Source organism: Bubalus bubalis, chromosome 9 (assembly GCF_019923935.1).
Source record: "Bubalus bubalis isolate 160015118507 breed Murrah chromosome 9, NDDB_SH_1, whole genome shotgun sequence".
Classification (NCBI taxonomy): Eukaryota; Metazoa; Chordata; class Mammalia; order Artiodactyla; family Bovidae; genus Bubalus; species Bubalus bubalis.
In genome coordinates, this window is record NC_059165.1 from 16,670,665 (window position 1) to 16,689,617 (window position 18,953).

Genomic DNA, 18,953 nt, shown 5'->3' on the forward strand with positions numbered 1-18,953 from the left:
ATAAATAATTTAAGAAAGGTACCTTTTATATAACAACTAGTTATCAGATAGGCAGTGTTTTGGGTTTTTTTTAATCATTGCTCTTGATTTGTGACCTCTTTTCAAATTTATATAGCCAGCCACTAATGTTAGCCACAAATAGCTGCTATCTGCCAGGTACTTTACAGTTATCATTTTATTTAAACTTTCTACAGTTCTACAAAGAGTATCGTATTATCCCCATTTTGCAAACATTTTATACTGAGACTTAGATGTTCGTACAAGTTATACAATTAAATGGCAGTTGAGATTTGAACCCAGTTTCAGGGAAACTCCAAGCTTGAGCTCTTTTTACTATGCTGTCTACTTCCTTTCATAAATGACAAAATCATTCTTTTCACTCTCCAGTAAAATTGGATAGTATCTCACATTCCAAAGTCAAATGGATAGCAAAACTTGAGTATAAGAGATTTAAGGAGTTAAGGAATCAATTCCTTAATGTGTTAAGGATTAAGGAATGTGTTAGGGATTTAAAGAATCCCTACAAAGAATTTTGACATATGAGTAATCCAAATTCTTTTTTTATTTAGCCTTAGCCAGTTTTATCACCCTTACTCAAACAAATACAAGCAATCTAGAGACCATCAGTGTATTATTAGTGACTCTAAGACCAGAGTATCAGCTATCTGTTTAGTCAGCTTCTATTTGTGCGTATATGTAGAAAGAGAGAAAATGAATAAATGAGCACAAATTCATAAAACTGAACTTTGTGATGCCCAGTAAGGAATTACTATTTACTAGCTCTTAGAAAACTATTCTTTTCCACTCATGTAACCCTGAAACAGATGATGATTAGCATGTTTTCAAGTGTGCTTAACTAAACCTGCCCTTTCCAATAGTCTACTGTATGTAAAATAGAATAGCTTAATTTTCAAGGAATTTACTAAAATCTAGTTGAAATGACCAGTACTAGAAATGACCTAGAACTTAATTCTAAAGAATAACTGGTTTTACAAAAAGACACAGGTATATGGGTACAGCTTATTTCAAACGCTAATATCTATTACATCGTATTGACTTCTCTGTGAATAATATTTGCTTTGCACATCCCACAGGTAGATCTCAGTGATTTTTTTTTTCCCGCCAAATTTCAGTGCTTATGAAGGTTGAGATTTTATGTTTTGTTCGTTTCATACTCAGCATCTGGCATGTACTATGGGCTCAATAGATGTTTATTGAATGAACTTTTTAAAAGTTATTTATCCACAGAGAAGTATTTGTACATGTATTTTTTTTAAAGGGACTTACCAGATAAATAAATGCACATTTACTCGTTACTCACTTTGACCCTGGAATGTAATGTCCACTCCACAACCCATCCACGAAAGGCAATATGCTATCCTGCAAAGAAGAGTGGACAGTGAGGCAGGAGATGAGAGAATACCTAGTATTTGTTATTGCTTACTTTCTGCTGTGCAGTGTTACATTTAATTCTCACAGCACTGTAGGGCTTTATCATTCTTTTAGGATTGAGAAAACAAAGATTATCTTTGTAAATCTTTGTAGGTTACACACAGTCATTAAGTGCCAGAGCTATGATTTGAACCAATGCTGATTCCAAGGACCATAGTATTAACCACTTGGCTATACTGCCTCCAACTGGATTTTAATCCTGGTTCATCTACTAACTAGATCTAAACACAGGGAAATTTATTCCTCTGAGCATGCTGCTGCTGCTGCTAAGTCGCTTCAGTTGTGTCCGACTCTGTGCGACCCCATAGACGGCAGCCCACCAGGCTCCCCCGTCCCTGGGATTCTCCAGGCAAGAACACTGGAGTGGGTTGCCATTTCCTTCTCCAATATCTCTCATCTATAAGGGTTGGGTTAAATGATGTTTAAAGTCTTTTCTGGCTCAAAAATCCTCCCAAGTGTTATTCTAACATGCTAGAAAATTTTCTTGAGTGGAGTTTTACATATAATGAATGTAAATTTATTGTATTTTACATGTAAATGATGTAAATTACATCATTTAATCCAACCCTTGTATGTTGGTAGATGTATAATTATGATTTTGGGCTTCCCTGGTGGCTCAGAGGTTAAAGCGTCTGCATCCAATGCAGGAGACCTGGGTTCAATCCCTGGGTCAGGAAGATCCCCTGGAGAAGGAAATGGTAACCCACTCCAGTATTCTTGCCTGGAGAATCCCATGGACAGAGAAGACTGGTAGGCTACAGTCCACGGGGTCACAAAGAGTCGGACACGACTGAGCGACTTCACTTTCAGAGTTAAGAATCTCAGGCATGCATTTGCTAGTTTATGACCCTGATAAGTCACTGATTCTTTGTGAGCTCAGTTTTTGTTTTTTTTTTTTAATCTAATGTAAAATGGATATAGAAGAATGCTTTCCAGGTTGAGGTAGCTTCAAACACCCTGCCTGAGCCCGACACATGCCATTGTTTAGTCACTAAATCATGTCTGACTCTTTGTGACCCCTCGGACTGTAGCCCGCCAGGCTCCTCTGTCCGTGGGATTTCCCAGGCAAGAACACTGGAGTGGGTTAACATTTCCTTCTCCACTGGATCTTCCTGACCTAGGCAACAAACTTGTGTGTCCTGCATTGCAAGTGGATTCTTTACCAGTGAACCACCAGGGAAGCCCCACCTGACAGATAGTTGGCATTAAATATATATTGATTCTTTTCCTTTCCCCCCAGTCTTTTAAGGATAAAAGATTGGTGAATGTAAAAATACTTTATAGGTTAGCCAAAGGTGAAGAATCTTGAATTGTAGTCCACTGCTACTGCTGCTGCTGCTTCTAAGTCGCATCAGTCGTGTCCGACTCTGTGCGACCCCATAGACGGCAGCCCAACAGGCTCCTCTGGCCCTGGGATTCTCCAGGCAAGAATACTGGAGTGGGTTGCCATTTCCTTCTCCAATGCATGAAAGTGAAAAGTGAAAGTGAAGTCGCTCAGTCGTGTCCGACTCGTAGCGACCCCATGGACTGTAGCCTACCAGGCTCTTCCATCCATGGGATTTTCCAGGCAAGAGTACTGGAGTGGGGTGCCGTTGCCTTCTCCGTGTAGTCCACTAAGAAAGAGCAAGTTATACCTACAAATATCTACTGAATGACCAACAATTTATGTACAGTTATTGAACAGCAAAACGATGGGGAACACAGAAAGGAAGTTTTGCTTTCAGTAGGACAGATGAGGAAAGATTTTATTGAAAAAGGTAATGCTGAGTTTGGGCGTTAAAGGATGGCGATTTTGGCACTGGAGGATGCAAAGGTACCAGAAAAGATTAATGAGTACGTATTAGATCTGTGGGATGGATTGAAGGCTAATGATAAAAGATGGAAAAGCTGAGTTGAGCACAAGCTGTGGGTAACTGTGGTCCTGTTAAAGATGTTAGACTTTCCACAACGAGCAATGGTTTTTGTGCATAACCAGGGTGGGGTGGAGGATGGGGTTAGCGTTTGATTTTTATGGAAATTATACCCATTTGTTATAGAAATGTAAGAGTGTAAGAGTATACAAATAAGCCCCCCCAAAAAAGAGAAAAATTGCACAATAATCTCATTCCAGACCCAGCCAAGCACCTACTTACTGAACACCAACTTCAGCCAAATCCCCTCCTGACTTGAGAGTACCTGTCTCCATCCTAGTGAATAGTGAGCTGTGAGTGGCCACTCAGGTTGGCTCAGAGGTAGGAAAGGGCTCTGAGGAGTCACGTGTCCCAATTCTGGGCCTCCACCTTAAGGGGCTCACCTGGGGACTGGTCCATAGACACACAGTTATGACTGGGTCAGGGTCTCTCTACAGATGTATTGCTTTTAACAGTATGGATGCTGGCACTGGCACTCAGGTGTGATGGCAGCCGGCTTCTGGGAGAGGGAGAGAGGGGTACCGTCTAGAGCTACGAGGTTTTCTCACCCCACTTTTCCTGTATCCTCCCTGCCTCCTGTCCCTTCCTGATGTCTGGTGGTGGTTTAGTCGCTAAGTCATGTCTGACTATTGCGACCCCATGGATTATAGCCTGCCAGGCCCTTCTGCCCATGGAACTCTCCAGGCAAGAGTACTGGAGTGGGTTGCCATTCCGTTCTCCAGGGGATCTTCCCTACCCAGGAATCGAACCTAGGTCTCCTGCATGGCAGGTAGATTCTTTACCTACCGAGCTATGAATGAAGCCCAACCCCTTACCCAACTTTGAGCCTGGGTTTCCCCATCTGAAGTCACAGGGTGGACTGGGTAGGGGGACCCTGGGCTTTCCTCCGCCCAGGAGGGGCTCCAGAACCCCTCACCCTTCACCCACTCCCCCTGATTCCCACCCATTGTGTGGTCATATTTGGATTTGCCTAGCTTTCTGACCTGCCTGAGCCTCGGTCCCCCAAAATCACTCCTCTCCTTCCACAATGCCTTCTGTACAGAAACAGAAGACAAAAAAACAGAGTAGACAAAACCAACCATCTCCCTTCCAGGGTCTGAGTACGGCTGAGTCGCTGCCTGGCTGCTCAACGTCCGAGTCAGGGCACTACCGCTGGCTGTGTCCTTTTAAAGGAGGGTAAAACACCAGCGTTTGGTCATTGGAAGCGGTGAGTCCGCAGACTGCTGACTCACCTGATCACGTGACTCTAGTTAAGGGAAGTTTTTGCCTGGTGAACTAAAGGGCTGCAGCTGAGTCCGGAAGCGAAAGCAAAAAATCAGCATAATTTGAGGAAGTTATATTAAAAAGCCTCAGAAAGTGGGCAGAAAATGCTGCTTTCCAGCCTCAGCTGCTAATGTGTTATTGGAAGCAGGTTTTTGAAACAGTGCTTCAGCTATTTCCCTGTAATTTTGGTTAAAATACAAATAGATGAGAGGCAGCTCAAGAAATATCCTTAATTGCTAGTATTTAGTCTATAACATATATTACACACAAACACTCATAAAGAGAGAATGAACATATATAGCTGTTTAAATCATTTGGGGGATTCTTTGCCGAATAAAGTTCTCGAGACAAGTTGTCTAAAACTAAAAAAGGACACAATTGTCATTTCATTAGTTCAACAGATCAGTATAATGTGAAACAGGTAAATTCAGAGAAGACCTGTGTGGGCTCAAACTTATGAACTTACACAAGATGATCTTGAAAGAGTTACTTAAATTCTTTGGTCCCCAATTTCTTCTGTAAAATGGTAGTTTCAACTGCATGGATTTATTAGGATTAAATGTGATAACGTGTGAAAGCACATAGAGCCATCAGAAAAATTTTTTTTAGCAATCTGCCTACTTTTTGGTGTTATTTAATAAAATCTAATTGCTTTAAAATAAGGTCTGCAGCTCCGTGAAATTAAACAGACTTGAGTTCAAATCCCAACTCTGTCACTGGTTGTATCATGCTGGGAGTTACTTTTCTTCTGTCTTTGTTTCTTCATTGATAAAATGGGAACAGTAATAGTGTCTTAAAAGGGCTTTTGTGAAGACTAAATGAAATAATGATGTCTAGAGTTTAACATGGTGACAAGACAGGTGCTTTGTTTGCTCATATTCCCAGAGAAGCAGAGCCAAAGAAGGGAATAGCTGTGCAAGAGATGTGTGGGGGAAACTGCCTGTGAAGGATAAAGGAGAGGGAGCCAGAGGAGGAGGGAAGTACCTTCAGGCCTCAGTAGAGGTCTGACAACCTGTGCAAGAGACGGGGAGAGAAGCAAGGAGGGTGAGAACAATCTCAGAGCTCCGCACTGTCCTAAAAAAGCTTCACCAGGTCATGGGGAATCCAAGAGCCAAAGTCATCCCTTAGAGGACTCCTGTGTCACCCCAGTACTCAGTATGATTTAGTTACTAACAAAAATAATTCATCGTAGTCACATGCTGTAACTGACTAGTGTGTTTAAATCTCAACTCTTTGAATTTTACTGCCTGTCCACACCTCCCTTGAGAAATACAGTCGCTGCTGCCAAACATTAACATTTGAGGCACATGTTCTTAGACTAACGACTCCTTATATCTTATAATACAGTTTTGTTCGCCAGAGAACTGTTGAGGAATCAATAGACCTGTTCCAAATAACAGCTGAAAAGAGTTAACATTAGCTAAGCAACTGATTTTTTGACATCAGGTGATTAAACACAAACTGTCTAAATTTCTTAATTCAGGTAGCCAATAAATGTAACGATCTTCAAGGGCTGATTAATGTTACTATCCATAGTGTGATATCGACCTAAATTTGAATGTTCATCTCCTTTCTTAGTGAAGGGAAGCAAAAAATATGTGACCCCAAAAAAGGCCCCTTTGGCATTTGGAGTGTTTTGAGCCAAAGGCAATTGAGATCCAGCAGACTCAAGAAAAACTTTTACCTCTCCCTTAACTACCTAAAAGAATTTAGATAGGGAGCCTATAGTGAGCCAGGAGGTAGATGGGCTTCCCAGGGTTAAGCAATTGGAGATTCGTCCACTGTGGACTGATACTTCAAGATGAGAATAGCAGGACAGTTGAGAGAGGAGGCTGAGCCCTGCCCGCACCACATATTCCTCATTCTGGAAGTGGGGAGACCTCCCCAGCTACACTCATGCAGAAAGGCTGCATGTAGGTCCAAAGGGGAGTGATGCTAAGTGATGCCACTACCTATGGGCCCTTTCAGTAGAATCCGTCTTGACTAAGAGATGTGTATGCACAGATGGGAGGATCCTGAGATGTAGTAAGTACGGACTCTGAACCAGGCAAATCAAAGTGATTGGCCAAACAAAACCAGAAGAAATGCCCAATAAAAGTAATCCAGGGCTTCCATGGTGGTCTAGTGGTTAAGAATCCTCCTTGAAATGTAGGGTACACAGGTTTGATCCTTGGTCTGGGAAGATCACACATGCCACAGAACAGCTAAGCCCGTGCTCTGCAACTATTGAGCCTGTGCTCCAGAGACCAGGAGCCACAACTACTGAGCCCATCAGTTCAGTTCAGTTCAGTCGCTCAGCCATGTCCGACTCTCTGCGACCCCATGGACTGCAGCACGCCAGGCTTCCCTGTCCATCACCATGCACTGCAGCTACTAAAGCCCATGCCTGAAACCAGTGCTCCTCAGCAAAAGAAGCCACCACAATGAGAAACCCACACACGTTGCACCTAGAGAGGAGCGCCTGCTCACTGCAACCAGAGAAAGCAGCAACAAAGACTCAGCACAGCCGAAAAAATAAAAGTAATTCAAACTGCCATGAAGGCGTCACTCAGCAACTCTATCCACATGTGTCTATCCACACGTCCTGTGCTCTTTTTTCCACCTAATAAATACTCGTTTCCCTACTTTGTCTTTGTGGGAATTCTTCTTCTGCAAAGCAGAAGGGCCAAGGCCTTGCCACTAACTACTGGCCTACGGGTGTGGATTTGGTGCTCTCACTGCTGTGACCTAACATTGGTCTCTGGCTGAGAACCAAAATTCTGCTTCAAGCAACTGGCCATCCAAGATTAGTACCTGTAAACGAGCTATTATTACCAGAGATAATTTTTACCTGAATGACTGATATGTATGGCAGGGCAAATGACAGGTTACCAAATATCCGCTCTTAGTGTCCTGTGATTAAACTTCCTCACAGGATACTCCAGGCTCCAGTCCTTCTTGGCTCAGAGTGACATGTAAACTTCAACTGTCTGGCTTGCCTTTGGGTCTCATAGTCATATGGCACGCCCGTGTGTATGCAGTGAAATTTGTTTTCCTTCGGGTAATCTGCCTTGTGTGTATGTGCTCAGTTGGTTAGTCGTGTCTGACTCTTTGCGACCCCATGGACTGTAATCTGCCAGGCTCCTCTGTCCATGGAATTTTTCAGGCACGAATATTGGGGCGGGTTGCCATTTCCTCCTCCAGGGGATCTTCCCAACCCAGGGATCAAACACATCTCCTGTATTGGCAAGTGGACTCTTTACCACCGCACCACCTGGGAAGCTAATCTGCTTTGTTGTCCTTTAGTCTCTCAGTCATGTCTGACTCTTTGTGACCCCATGGACTGCAGCATACCAGGCTTCACTGTCTCCTAGAGTTTGCTCAAACTCATGTCTATTGAACTGGTGATGCTATCCAACCATCTCATCCTCCGTCGTCCCCTTTTCCTCTTGCCCTCAATCTTTCCTAGCATCAGCATCTTTTCCAAAGATGGCTCTTCACATCAGGTAGCCAAGGTATCAGAGGTTCAGCTTCAGCATCAGACCTTCTAATGAATATTCAGGGTTAGTTTTCTTTAGGATTGACTGGCTTGATCCCCTTGCTGTCCAAGGAATTCTCGAGTTCTCCAGTACCACAATTCAAAAGCATCAATTCTTCCATATTCAGCCTTCTTTATGGTCCAACTCTCACATCTTTACATGACTACAGGAAAAACTGTAGCTTTGACTACATGGACCTTTGTTGGCAAAGTGATGTTTCTGCTTTTTAATATGCTGTCTAGGTTTGTGATAGCTTTCCTTCCAAGGGCCAGATGTCTTTGAATTTCGTGGCTGCAGTCACTGTCTGCAGCAGTTTTGGAATCCAAGAAGATAAAATCTGTCACTGTTTGCATTTTTTCCTCTTCTGTTTGCCATGAAGTGATGGGACAGGATGGCATGATCTTCGTTTTTTAAATGTTGAATGTTAAGCCAGCTTTTTCACTCTCCTCTTTCACCTTATCGTGAAGCTCTTTAGTTCCTCTTCACTTTCTACCATGAGAGTGGTATCACCTGCATATCTGATGTTGTTGATACCTCTTCTGGCAATCTTGATTCCAGCTTGTGATTCATCCAGCCCAGTGTTTCTCATGATGTACTCTGCATATAAGTTAAATAATCAGGGTAACAATATACAGCCTTGACGTACTCCTTTTCCTATTTGGAACTAGTCTGTTGTTCCATGTCCAGTTCTAACTGTTGCTTCCTGACCTGCATACAGGTTTTTCAAGAGGCAGGTCAGGTGGTCTGGTATTCCCATCTCTTTTAAGAATTTTCCACAGTTTGTTGTGATCTACACAAAGGCATTCGTGTAGTCAATGAAGCAGATGCTTTTCTGAAATTCCCTTGCTTTTTCTATGATCCTACAAATATTGGCAATTTGATTTCTGATTCCTTTGCTTTTTCTAAATCTAGCTTGTTTCTCTGGAGGTTCTTGGTTCATGTACTGCTGAAGCTTTAAAGGATTTTGAACATTAACATGCTTAGCATGTGAAATAAGTGCAATTGTATGGTAGTTTGTACATTGTTTGGCATTGCCCATTGAGATTGGAATGAAAACTGACCTTTTCCAGTCCCGTGATCACTGCTGGTTTTACACATTTGAGTGACATATTGAGTGCAGCACTTTAACCGCATCATCATTTGGAATTTGAAATACTTCAGTTGGAATTCCATCACCTCCACTAGCTTTATTTATAGTAATGCTTCCTAAGGCCCTCTTGACTTCACACTCCAGGATGTTTGGCTGTAGGTGAGTGACCACACCATCATCGTTATCCAGGTCATAAAAACCTTTTTTTTTTTTTAATAGTTTTTTATGTATTCTTACTTCTTCTGTTGTTTGATCTCTGAATTGGGAAGATCCCCTGGAGAAGGGAACGGCTACCCACTCCTGTATTCTTGCCTGAAGAATTCTATGGACATAGGAGCCTGGCGTGCGAAAGTCCATATAAATCAGCCTTATGTTGATTTGATGAATGCATCTGCCAAAAGAATCTAGAAGATAGAGGAAAAATGTTTACTTCCACTTCCCAGGTGGCACAGTGGTAAAGAATCCACCTGTCTGTGCAGGAGACACAAGAGACTTGGGTTTGACTCTTGGGTCAGGAAGTTCCACTGGAGGAAGACATGGCAACCCCCATATTCTTGCTTGAAAAATTCCATGGACACAGGAGTCTGGTAGGCTACAGTCCATGGGGTCAGAAAGAGTTGGGCATGACTGAGTGCACACGTGCACACACACATATGCATACATATCACCAAAGGTATCTCTTTGGTCAAACAGATCAAAGTATTATATTTTTGTCTGTTTCCATCCCCTTACCTCTTTCCTCTTTCGTTGTTTTTACTGAGGAAATGCAGCCATCAATCAATTCAGCACTCTGTATGTGGCAGGTCATGACCCATCAATTGGTGAATACTAGTCAATGGCACCCCACTCCAGTACTCTTGCCTGTAAAATCCATGGATGGAGGAGCCTGGTAGGCTGCAGTCTGTGGGGTCGCTTTGAGTCGGACACGACTGAGCGACTTCACTTTCACTTTTTAAGGCATTGGAGAAGGAAATGGCAACCCACTCCAGTGTTCTTGCCTGGAGAATCCCAGGGACGGGGAAGCCTGGTGGGCTGCTGTCTATGGGGTCGGACACGACTGAAGCGACTTAGCAGCAGCAGCAGTCTACAGTTTTGTTTCATTTATGTGTGGCTTTAGGATTTAGGTATTAAGTGTGTTTGTTACTGTGAATCAAAGGATTTAAATTTTAAAAGCAAGGGGCTTAGTCTAACTTTCTTATTATCTTTATAGGAGGAAATGAGGACTAAAGAGGTGATTTAGCCTGCCCAGATAACTCAGGAAACATGTGACTTGAACTAGAAGCTAGGTCTTAAGAATCTAAATTTAGGGTTCTTTTGTATCATGCATCCAAGAAAAGACTTTTTGATTACACTACTTAGGCCACATGATTACTCTGTTTTCCAGTTGGTTGATATGATAGTCTTTTTCTGTCACTCTCATTATTTCTTTGCTAAGATTTACTGAGAAGAGCTTTTCCCTGACTGTGGCCATTGAGTGTCAGGGAGGACGAATAGCTTCAGTTGTTTTTTAGCAGTCAGCCCCCATGCCCCATCCCCCGAATTTACTGTTTATCTTCCCTATGGGAAACAGCTAATTTTAACAGTTTAAATGTAGGGTTTCCCTAATTTAAACTGAGGAGTGAAGGGAGTTCTTTTTGAGGGGTATTATATCGGCAAAGCCTGAGTTTTTACTAATAACTAGTGAATATTTTTCTTCATTGTTATGACATCGTTTACCTATTTTCTTAGCTTTTTAGACTTCAGCTCACCAAATACTGTCATTTTTAAAATATAAATTTTGTCCATAATCATGTGATAATTTATTCCTGTATAATTTTTTTAAAAATATATCATTCTTTCCTTTTCTAGCAAATATTCATTCTGAAAGGGAACAGAATAGACTGAGCCAAAATGTACCACTGTGGCATGTGAATTGTTTTGAGCTGAAGGTAATTAAGACTCAACAGACTCAGGAGAAACTTTTACCTCCTCCCTTAACTTCCTAAAAGTATTTAGATCCAGGACCAGTTCCAGAAAGGGAGCTACTACCACAGATAACTTTTATCTGAATGATCTATCTGTGTGGCAATGCAGATACTCTTTATCAGCTTGTGAGTTACCCTCCTCCCCTCTGAAGCTCCAGGCCTTTAGCTCAGTATGGCATATAAACTTCAACTTACTGTCTTGGCCTTGGCACTCATATTTTTATGGAGTTCCTGTGTAACATAGAAAATTAAAATTTTCTCTTGTTAATCTGGCTTCAATTTAATTATTAGACCGGCCAAAAAAACCTAAACAGAGAAGGGAAACCTTTTTTACCCCTGCAATATCTGCCCGCAAGAATGTCTGTGGGTGGTTTACCTTCTCCCTGTGGATAGTTTAGTCCTCTGCTCTTTGGAGATTTGACTGGGAAAGAGTTTGTGAATGGAGTCCTCCTCCTAGGCTCTGTTTCTCTGTTGCCTTATGTACCCTGTTATTGTTGAGGCTATCTCTGCTCATTCTCTTTTTAATTTGAGGATAGTTACTTTACAATATTGTGGTGGCTTTTGCCATACATCTGCATGAATCAGCCATGGGTGCACATGTGTCCCCCCAACCTGACCCCCCCACCCACCTCCCTCCGTACCCCATCCTCCTGGGTTGTCCCAGAGCACTGGCTCTGAGTGCCCTGCTTCACGCCTTGAACTTGCACTGGTCATCTATTTCACATATGGTAATATACATGTTTCAGTGTTATTCTCTCAAATCATCCCACCCTTGCCTTCTCTCACATAGTCCAAAAGTCTGTTCTTTATACTTGAGTCTCTTTTTTGCCTTGCATATAAGATATCATTACCATCTTTCTAAATTCCATATATATGTTAATACACTGTATTGGTCTTTCTCTTTCTGATTTATTTCACTCTGTATAATAGGCTCCAGTTTCATCCACCTTGTTAGAACGGACTCAAATGTGTTCCTTTTTATAGCTGAGTAATATTCCATTGTGTATATGTACCACAACGTCCTTATCCATTCATCTGCTGATGGATATCTAGGTTGCTTCCATGTCCTAGTTATTGTAAACAGTGCTGCAGTGAACGTTGGCATACATGTCTCTTTCAATTCTGGTTTCCTTGGTGTGTATGCCCAGCAGTGGGATTGCTGGGTCATATGTATGCTTATTCTTTTGATTAACTTTTCCTGGCATGATCTTTCTGTGGCTTTCTCATCTATTCTGACTCAGCAGTTCTCAGACTTTTGGTTTCAGAAGTCCTTTACACTGTTAAAAATTACTGATGACTTCAAAGAGTTTGTATGTATGTCATTATATCAATATTTATTATGTTATAAATTAAAATTGGGTATTTTAAGATATGATTATTTCAATAATAAAGTCAGTACATGTTAATGAAAGGTTGTTGTTGAATCACGCACCGGGATTCTTGGCCCCCGGAGGAGAAGAATTCAATCCGGGGCCAGAGACGAGGCTTGATCGCTCAGAGCTTTTGTGTAATAAAGTTTTATTAAAGTATAAAGGAGATAGAGAAAGCTTCTGACATAGGCATCAGAAGGGGGCAGAAAGAGTACCCCCCTGCTAGTCTTCAGCTGGATGTTACATAGTCACTAGCAGTCTGTTAATGAAAGAAAGGAATGTCTTAAAATTCAGAATGGCACCAGGCCCCTCACCCATAAGATGCATTTTGGGATAATCTTGGCACCAAAAGGTTTATCCTGGGCCATAAAATGATTAACTTGAATCTTAAAGAAGGGCAGACCACCATACAAATAGTTTCATTTACATAGATTAGGGGAACAATATCTGAGTATAACATACTGGTTTGTCAAGTAGGTTCTGGGCCAAGAGGCAGAACCGACTTGGAGACAGAGTTTGGGGTAAAGGCATAGTACATTAGCATAGCTTAAGACAAACATTTCCATAAGAAAAAGGCATAGGTTATCTCTAGGCTCAAGAATAGCTAACTTCAGGCGAAACCAGGTGTCATTATGGCAACACAGTATTTTAAGAGAAACCTCCCTTTAAATTTGTATAGAGAAGGAAAAAAATACTGCTAGTTTCCTCCTGCCGCTTAAGAGAGATAAAAATGTCTGACACTTGCAGGCTATTTCCTCCATTTGGAGACCCCTGGCCTTCCTGCCTGTTACTCCCTCATTTTTATCGACTCCAGTCCCCAGGTCCTGGTCTACAAAGACTGTGAAAAGTTTATCCTTTCTTCCTCCTTGAGAATTCCAGACCTCTCTCTCCTTGGGGACCCCTAGATTTCCTATCAACCTGCCTAGGAAATGACTCTCTCATTAATGTAAATGGCATTAAAAATAACTATATTTTTCAAAACAAAAATTATAGTGGAACTGTGGCAATCTCTTTAATATCTGACTTCATAGAATGGTACTCAAATCTCAGATCTGCTTCTTTGTTCTCTTGTGATATGTTGATTTGGTTGAAGTGAGTAAACAAAATCTAACCTTATATAGATGTAGTTGCAAAAAAAGGAGTATTTAATAGAATCACTGATCTGGTGTCTGGACTTCTTGAGGGTCAGATTCTTTGTGTCTGTTGTTCAGTTGCTCAGTCCTGTCTGATTCTTTGCAACCCCATGACTGCGGCACCCCTGGCTTCCCTGTTCATCATTATCTCCCAGAGTTGTGTGTCTTAGCACAGAAGGAATTATGTGAGAGGCAAACTGATAGGCAAGAAGTAGATTTATTAATTTGGATGCTTGTGCTAGCAGGTGAGGGGGCTCTGGCCCGAAGATTAACCGGGATGCATTTTTATAATCAAAGGAAAGTGGGGAAGGGGGAAGATCATCTTCCTTATTCTTGAGTAGATGTCAGGCTTATACCACTAGCTCCTCCTTTGTATCCTGCAGGAAAATGTTTGACCCTAGGACTGTCAAAGTACTTGTTCATATCAGTAGAAAGGTGGTAACATGTTTCTTGCACCTAATTACCTGGGGCCTATCGCATGCTTTTATTTATGGCTTCACAGTTAAGCAAGCCTGCTTTGTTCCACTACCTTTGATAGCTTTTTGGAGCAGTCATTAACTTACAGTGGTGCCCAAAGTTCCCTAAGTTTCCCTCATTGTCTATAATCCTCTACTGAGACTTCTACAACTACTTGTGTTAACTATACTATTCTTTCTTTATCAGTAGTTTCTTAAAGTTTAATTGCAATGTAGAATCTGAAATCATGGCAGTGAAACTTTTATACTCTTACTTTAAAATCCCTTGGTCTATCTTGCACTTTGAATGAATCTTTTACAAACACAGGCTTTTGTTCCATAATGCATTGGCCACGTGGAAAGTACTGATTCATTGAGGTATGCTTGACTTCCAAATCGTTATGTACTTCATATGATGATACTGAGCAGGGCCCTGTAGGACTTCTAGGCAAAAGCCCTTTTGTGTCCCCCATTTCTTTGATTATAGGAAACAGCCTTCATTCAGCCTCTATGACCTACCCCGAGTTCCAGTGGGCAGATTCAAGCAGTGTTAATTAGGAAAAGGAGGGATGTGAGACCAGGGAGAAAGAAACGGTCAAGAGCAGCCCTGGGGCAAGTTCCTGTTTCCCCATCAGTGGATACGCACAGCAATATCGTTGAGATGTTTAACAGATACCGAAACCCCCTCCCATGGAAGAAGTGAAAGTGAAAGTGAAGTCACTCAGACTGTAGCCCGCCAGGCTCCTCTGTCCATGGGATTCTCCAGGCAATAATACTGGAGTGGGTTGCCATTCCCTTCTCCAGGGGATCTTCCCAACCCAGGGATCGAACCCGGGTCTCCGGCATTGCAGGCAGACACTTTATCCTCTGAGCCACCAGGAAATCCCAGTGGGAGAAGTTAAGGATAAATGGTGCTATGCCGCGCACAACATGTAGACTACCATCCATTTGGACCTGAAGTTTGGTGATGTGGATTCCTATTTACCTCAACACCTACCCATGATAAGAATGTGCACGAGCTGATCACTCCCTCTTTGAACAGTTACTGTAAAACTTCTCACTATTTTGGCATTAGCCCACTGTGGCCTCCATTGCCCGGCAAAGTAATAAAGCTATCCTTTTTTACCTCACCCAAAACTCTGTCTCTGAGATTTTATTCAGCTCCAGTGTCCAGAGAAGCTGAGCTTTCAGTATTAACGTGCTGCACTCCATGGGGTCGAAAAGAGTCAGACATGACTGAGCGACTAAACTGAGCTATACAATATCAACAAAATCCCAGTTGTTAATATCACCAGCAATCTCCTCAGGAAAATTGTACAATATTGCAAAACTATCCAACTGAGAGTTTAAAATTTTCCAGGATTTTGTTTTTGCTTTGAAAGTTCTTATTTTATCCTTGGCAACAAACGTCAGTGTTTTAGTCTCTCAGTCGTTTCTGACTCTTTGCGACCCCATGGACTGTAGCCCGCCAGACTCCTCTGTCCATAGGATTCTCCAGGCAAGAATACTGTAGTAAATGAACCTACTGTTATTTGACTATAAAAATTTGTGAAAAATTTGACTATAGTGTTGACCCTCTAGAAATGCCTACATTATGATCCCTAGAACCTGTGAATAGTAGAGGGGACTTAAAGTTGCTAATCAGTTTACTTTAAAATAGCAAGATTATCAAATCAGTAGCAAATGGGTACAATGTAATCACAACTGTTCTCAAAAGTGAAAGAACAATAGCAAAAGTGAAAGTCCTAGTTGCTTCAGTCGTGTCTGACTCTTTGCAACCCCATGGACTGTAGCCCACCAGACTCCTCTGTCCATAGGATTCTCCAGGCAAGAATACTGGAGTGGGTGGCCATTCCCTTCTCTAGGGAGTTCTCCCAATCCAGGGATTGAACCTGGGTCTCTTGCATTGCAGGCGAATTCTTTACTGTCTGAGCAACCAGAGAAGCCCTAAAAGAAGGAGGCTGAAGAGTGATTCAGAATGATGAAATATGAAAAGTACTCACATATCTACTAGAAAATGGGCAAAGTGGGCTACCAGCCGAGGAGTGAGAGCAGCCTTTAGAAGCTAAAAAATGCAAGGAAACAGGGGAGTCTTCAGTGCCCCCAGAAAGGAATGCAGCTTTGCTGACCATATGGTTTTAGCCTAGTGATACCCTCTGCTGCTGCTGCTGCTGCTAAGTCGCTTCAGTCGTGTCCGACTCTGTGCGACCCCAGAGACAGCAGCCCACCAGGCTCCCCCGTCCCTGGGATTCTCCAGGCAAGAACACTGGAGTTGGTTGCCATTTCCTTCGCCAATGCATGAAAATGAAAAGTGAAAGTGAAGTCGCTCAGCCGTGTCCGACTCCTAGCGACCCCATGAACTGCAGCCCACCAGGCTCCTCGGTCCATGGGATTTTCCAGGCAAGAGTACTGGAGTGGGTTGCCATTGCAAATGGTCTTTAACCTGGAAAAGTATAACAAAGTAACTTTGTGGGGTTTTAAAACAATAAATTTGTGGCAACTGACTACAGTAGCAACAGAAAAGAGTACAACTAATACAACTTGGGGATTATAATTTGTGTTTAGGCATGCTTGCTTTTGCATTTAGTACAAATGTCAACATAGTGAAATGGTTTGTAATGTCTTATGACTATGAAAATAGTTTTTATCTTGTAAACCCTCTGGAAGAATATTGGGCCCCACCAGGGATCTGTATACCATGTTTAGGAATCTCTTATTTAACTTTTTCTCTTGTACTTTCTGTGCATCAACTGCTGTACTAGGTACTTTGTTGTTGCTTAGTTGCTCAGTCGTGTCCAACTCTGCAACCCAATGGACTGTAACCCACCATGCTACCTCTGTCCATGGGATTCTCCAGGCATTGAATACTGGAGTGGGTTGCCATTTCCTCCTCCAAAGGATCTTCCTGACCTAGGGATTGAACCTGTGTCTCCTTCGTCTCCTGTATTGCAGGGAGATTCTTTATTGCTGAGGCACTTGGGAAGCCCAGGCTGGATGCTAGGATGCAAAAATAAAGAAAGCACAGTCTCTGTCTTGAGAAGATTATAGTTGGGTGGTTGAGTTGTTGTTTAGTCTAAGCCATGTCCAACTCCTTTGCAACCCATGGATCATTGCCCTCCAGACTTCTCTGTCTATGGGATTTCCCAGGCAACAATACTGGAGCAGGTTGCCATTTCCTTCTCCAGGGGAATCTTCCTAACACATGGATCAAATCTGCGTCGCCTGCATTGGCAGGCAAATTCTTTACCACTGTGCCACCACGGAAGTGCCACCCCAGTGGTTGAGCGAGGTAAGGAAATCAATGATTGCAGATAGCACAGAATGACAGCTGCCCTAACTGATATACTCAAGTGAGGGAAAGAGACCTAATTCTAGTCTTCAGATGCTTCTGTCTAGTGAGAGAGAGCACAAAAATAATTGCAAAATGCAAGGGAAAATACCCCATTGAAAATGGTGAAGGAGGGACCTTTACAATCTCATTAGCAGCATATGATGGTTTCAGTTTTTCCACATTCTCTCCGATTCATGTTACCGTCTGTCTTTTGATTTTAGCTGTTCTACTGAGCTATGAAGTGGTATCTCTTGTGTTCCCAATTTATGTTTATCTAATAATTAATGATGCTTAGCATCATTTTTTGTACTTACTGGACATATGTCTATCTCTTTTGGACATGTCTATTCAAATCATTTGTTATTTTTAAAGTGAATTGCTTGTCATTTTATTTTTAAGCTATAGTAGTTCTTTATAGATTATGGGATCAGATCAGATCAGATCAGTCACTCAGTTGTGTCCGACTCTTTGCGACCCCATGAATCACAGCACGCCAGGCCTCCCTGTCCATTACCAACTCCCGGAGTTCACTCAGACTCATGTCCATCGAGTCAGTGATGCCATCCAGCCATCTCATCCTCTGTCGTCCACTTCTCCTCTTGCCCCCAATCCCTCCCAGCATCAGAGTCTTTTCCATTGAATCAACTCTTCGCATGAGATGGCCAAATCTCTTTATCAGATATTTGATTTGCTAATATTTTTTCCCACTCTGTAGGTTGTCTTTTCACTTTATTGATCTTTTCACTTTATTGATCATTTGAAGCACAGATATTTTTTATTTTACACCCATGATTTCCTCTAAAACTTATACATATGTTTAGGTCTTTGATTGATTTTGAGTTAATTTTTGTATATCTTTTGATGAATTTGACTTCACTCTTTTACATGTTGGTATTCAGTTGTCTCAGCAACTTTTCTTGAAAAGACTAATCTTTTTCTATTGAATTTTCTTGAAATCCTTGTCAAAAATCAATTGAACATTCTATGGATTTATTTTTGGACTCTTGGTTCTATTCCATTTATTACATCTCTCTTTATGCTTATCCTATCACACAGTCTTGATTACTGTAGCTCTGTAATAAGTTTAGAAAGTCAGATTTGTGAGTTCTCTAACTTCATTCTTCTTTTTCAAGATTTTTTTGGCTGTCCCTTGTATATCCAGCATGAATTTTATGATCCATTTGTTAGTATCTGCAAAATAGGCAGCTGGCATTTTGATAGAGATTGCACTGAATCTGTAGAGTAATTTGGGAAGTATTGCCAGTTTAATAACATTAAATTTTTCAATCCACAAACAATGGACCTTTCATGTATTTAAGTCTAATTCAGTCTCTTCCAGTGACGTTTTGCATTTTTCAGTAGATAGGTCTTGCACTTGTTTAGTTAACTGTTTTCCTAAATATTTTTTTTCTATTTGATGTCATTGTAAATGGAATTTGTTTCCTAATTTTAAAATTGTTAAGTGCT

General features: G+C 41.7%; 2 protein-coding genes across 17 annotated transcripts in view; one reads left to right on the forward strand and one right to left on the reverse strand.

Annotated features, from left to right (window-relative positions):
• Window positions 1-4,541, reverse strand: part of SLF1 (SMC5-SMC6 complex localization factor 1) — a 73,477-nt gene extending 68,936 nt beyond the window's left edge. Inside the window, exons 1-3 of one of the 6 annotated variants that reach the window (XM_044948552.2) lie at window positions 4,442-4,536; window positions 3,746-3,861; window positions 1,322-1,380 (exon numbers count right to left, since the gene is read on the reverse strand). The gene's annotated coding sequence lies outside the window, so the exon portion shown is untranslated. Of the gene's footprint in view, window positions 1-1,287; window positions 1,381-3,745; window positions 3,862-4,345; window positions 4,366-4,441 lie in introns of those variants that run through there. The other 5 variants (XM_044948550.2, XM_044948549.2, XM_025293999.3 and 2 more) reach the window with 5 other exon arrangements.
• Window positions 1-18,953, forward strand: part of KIAA0825 (KIAA0825 ortholog) — a 442,771-nt gene that overhangs the window by 1,308 nt on the left and 422,510 nt on the right. The window lies entirely within an intron of this gene.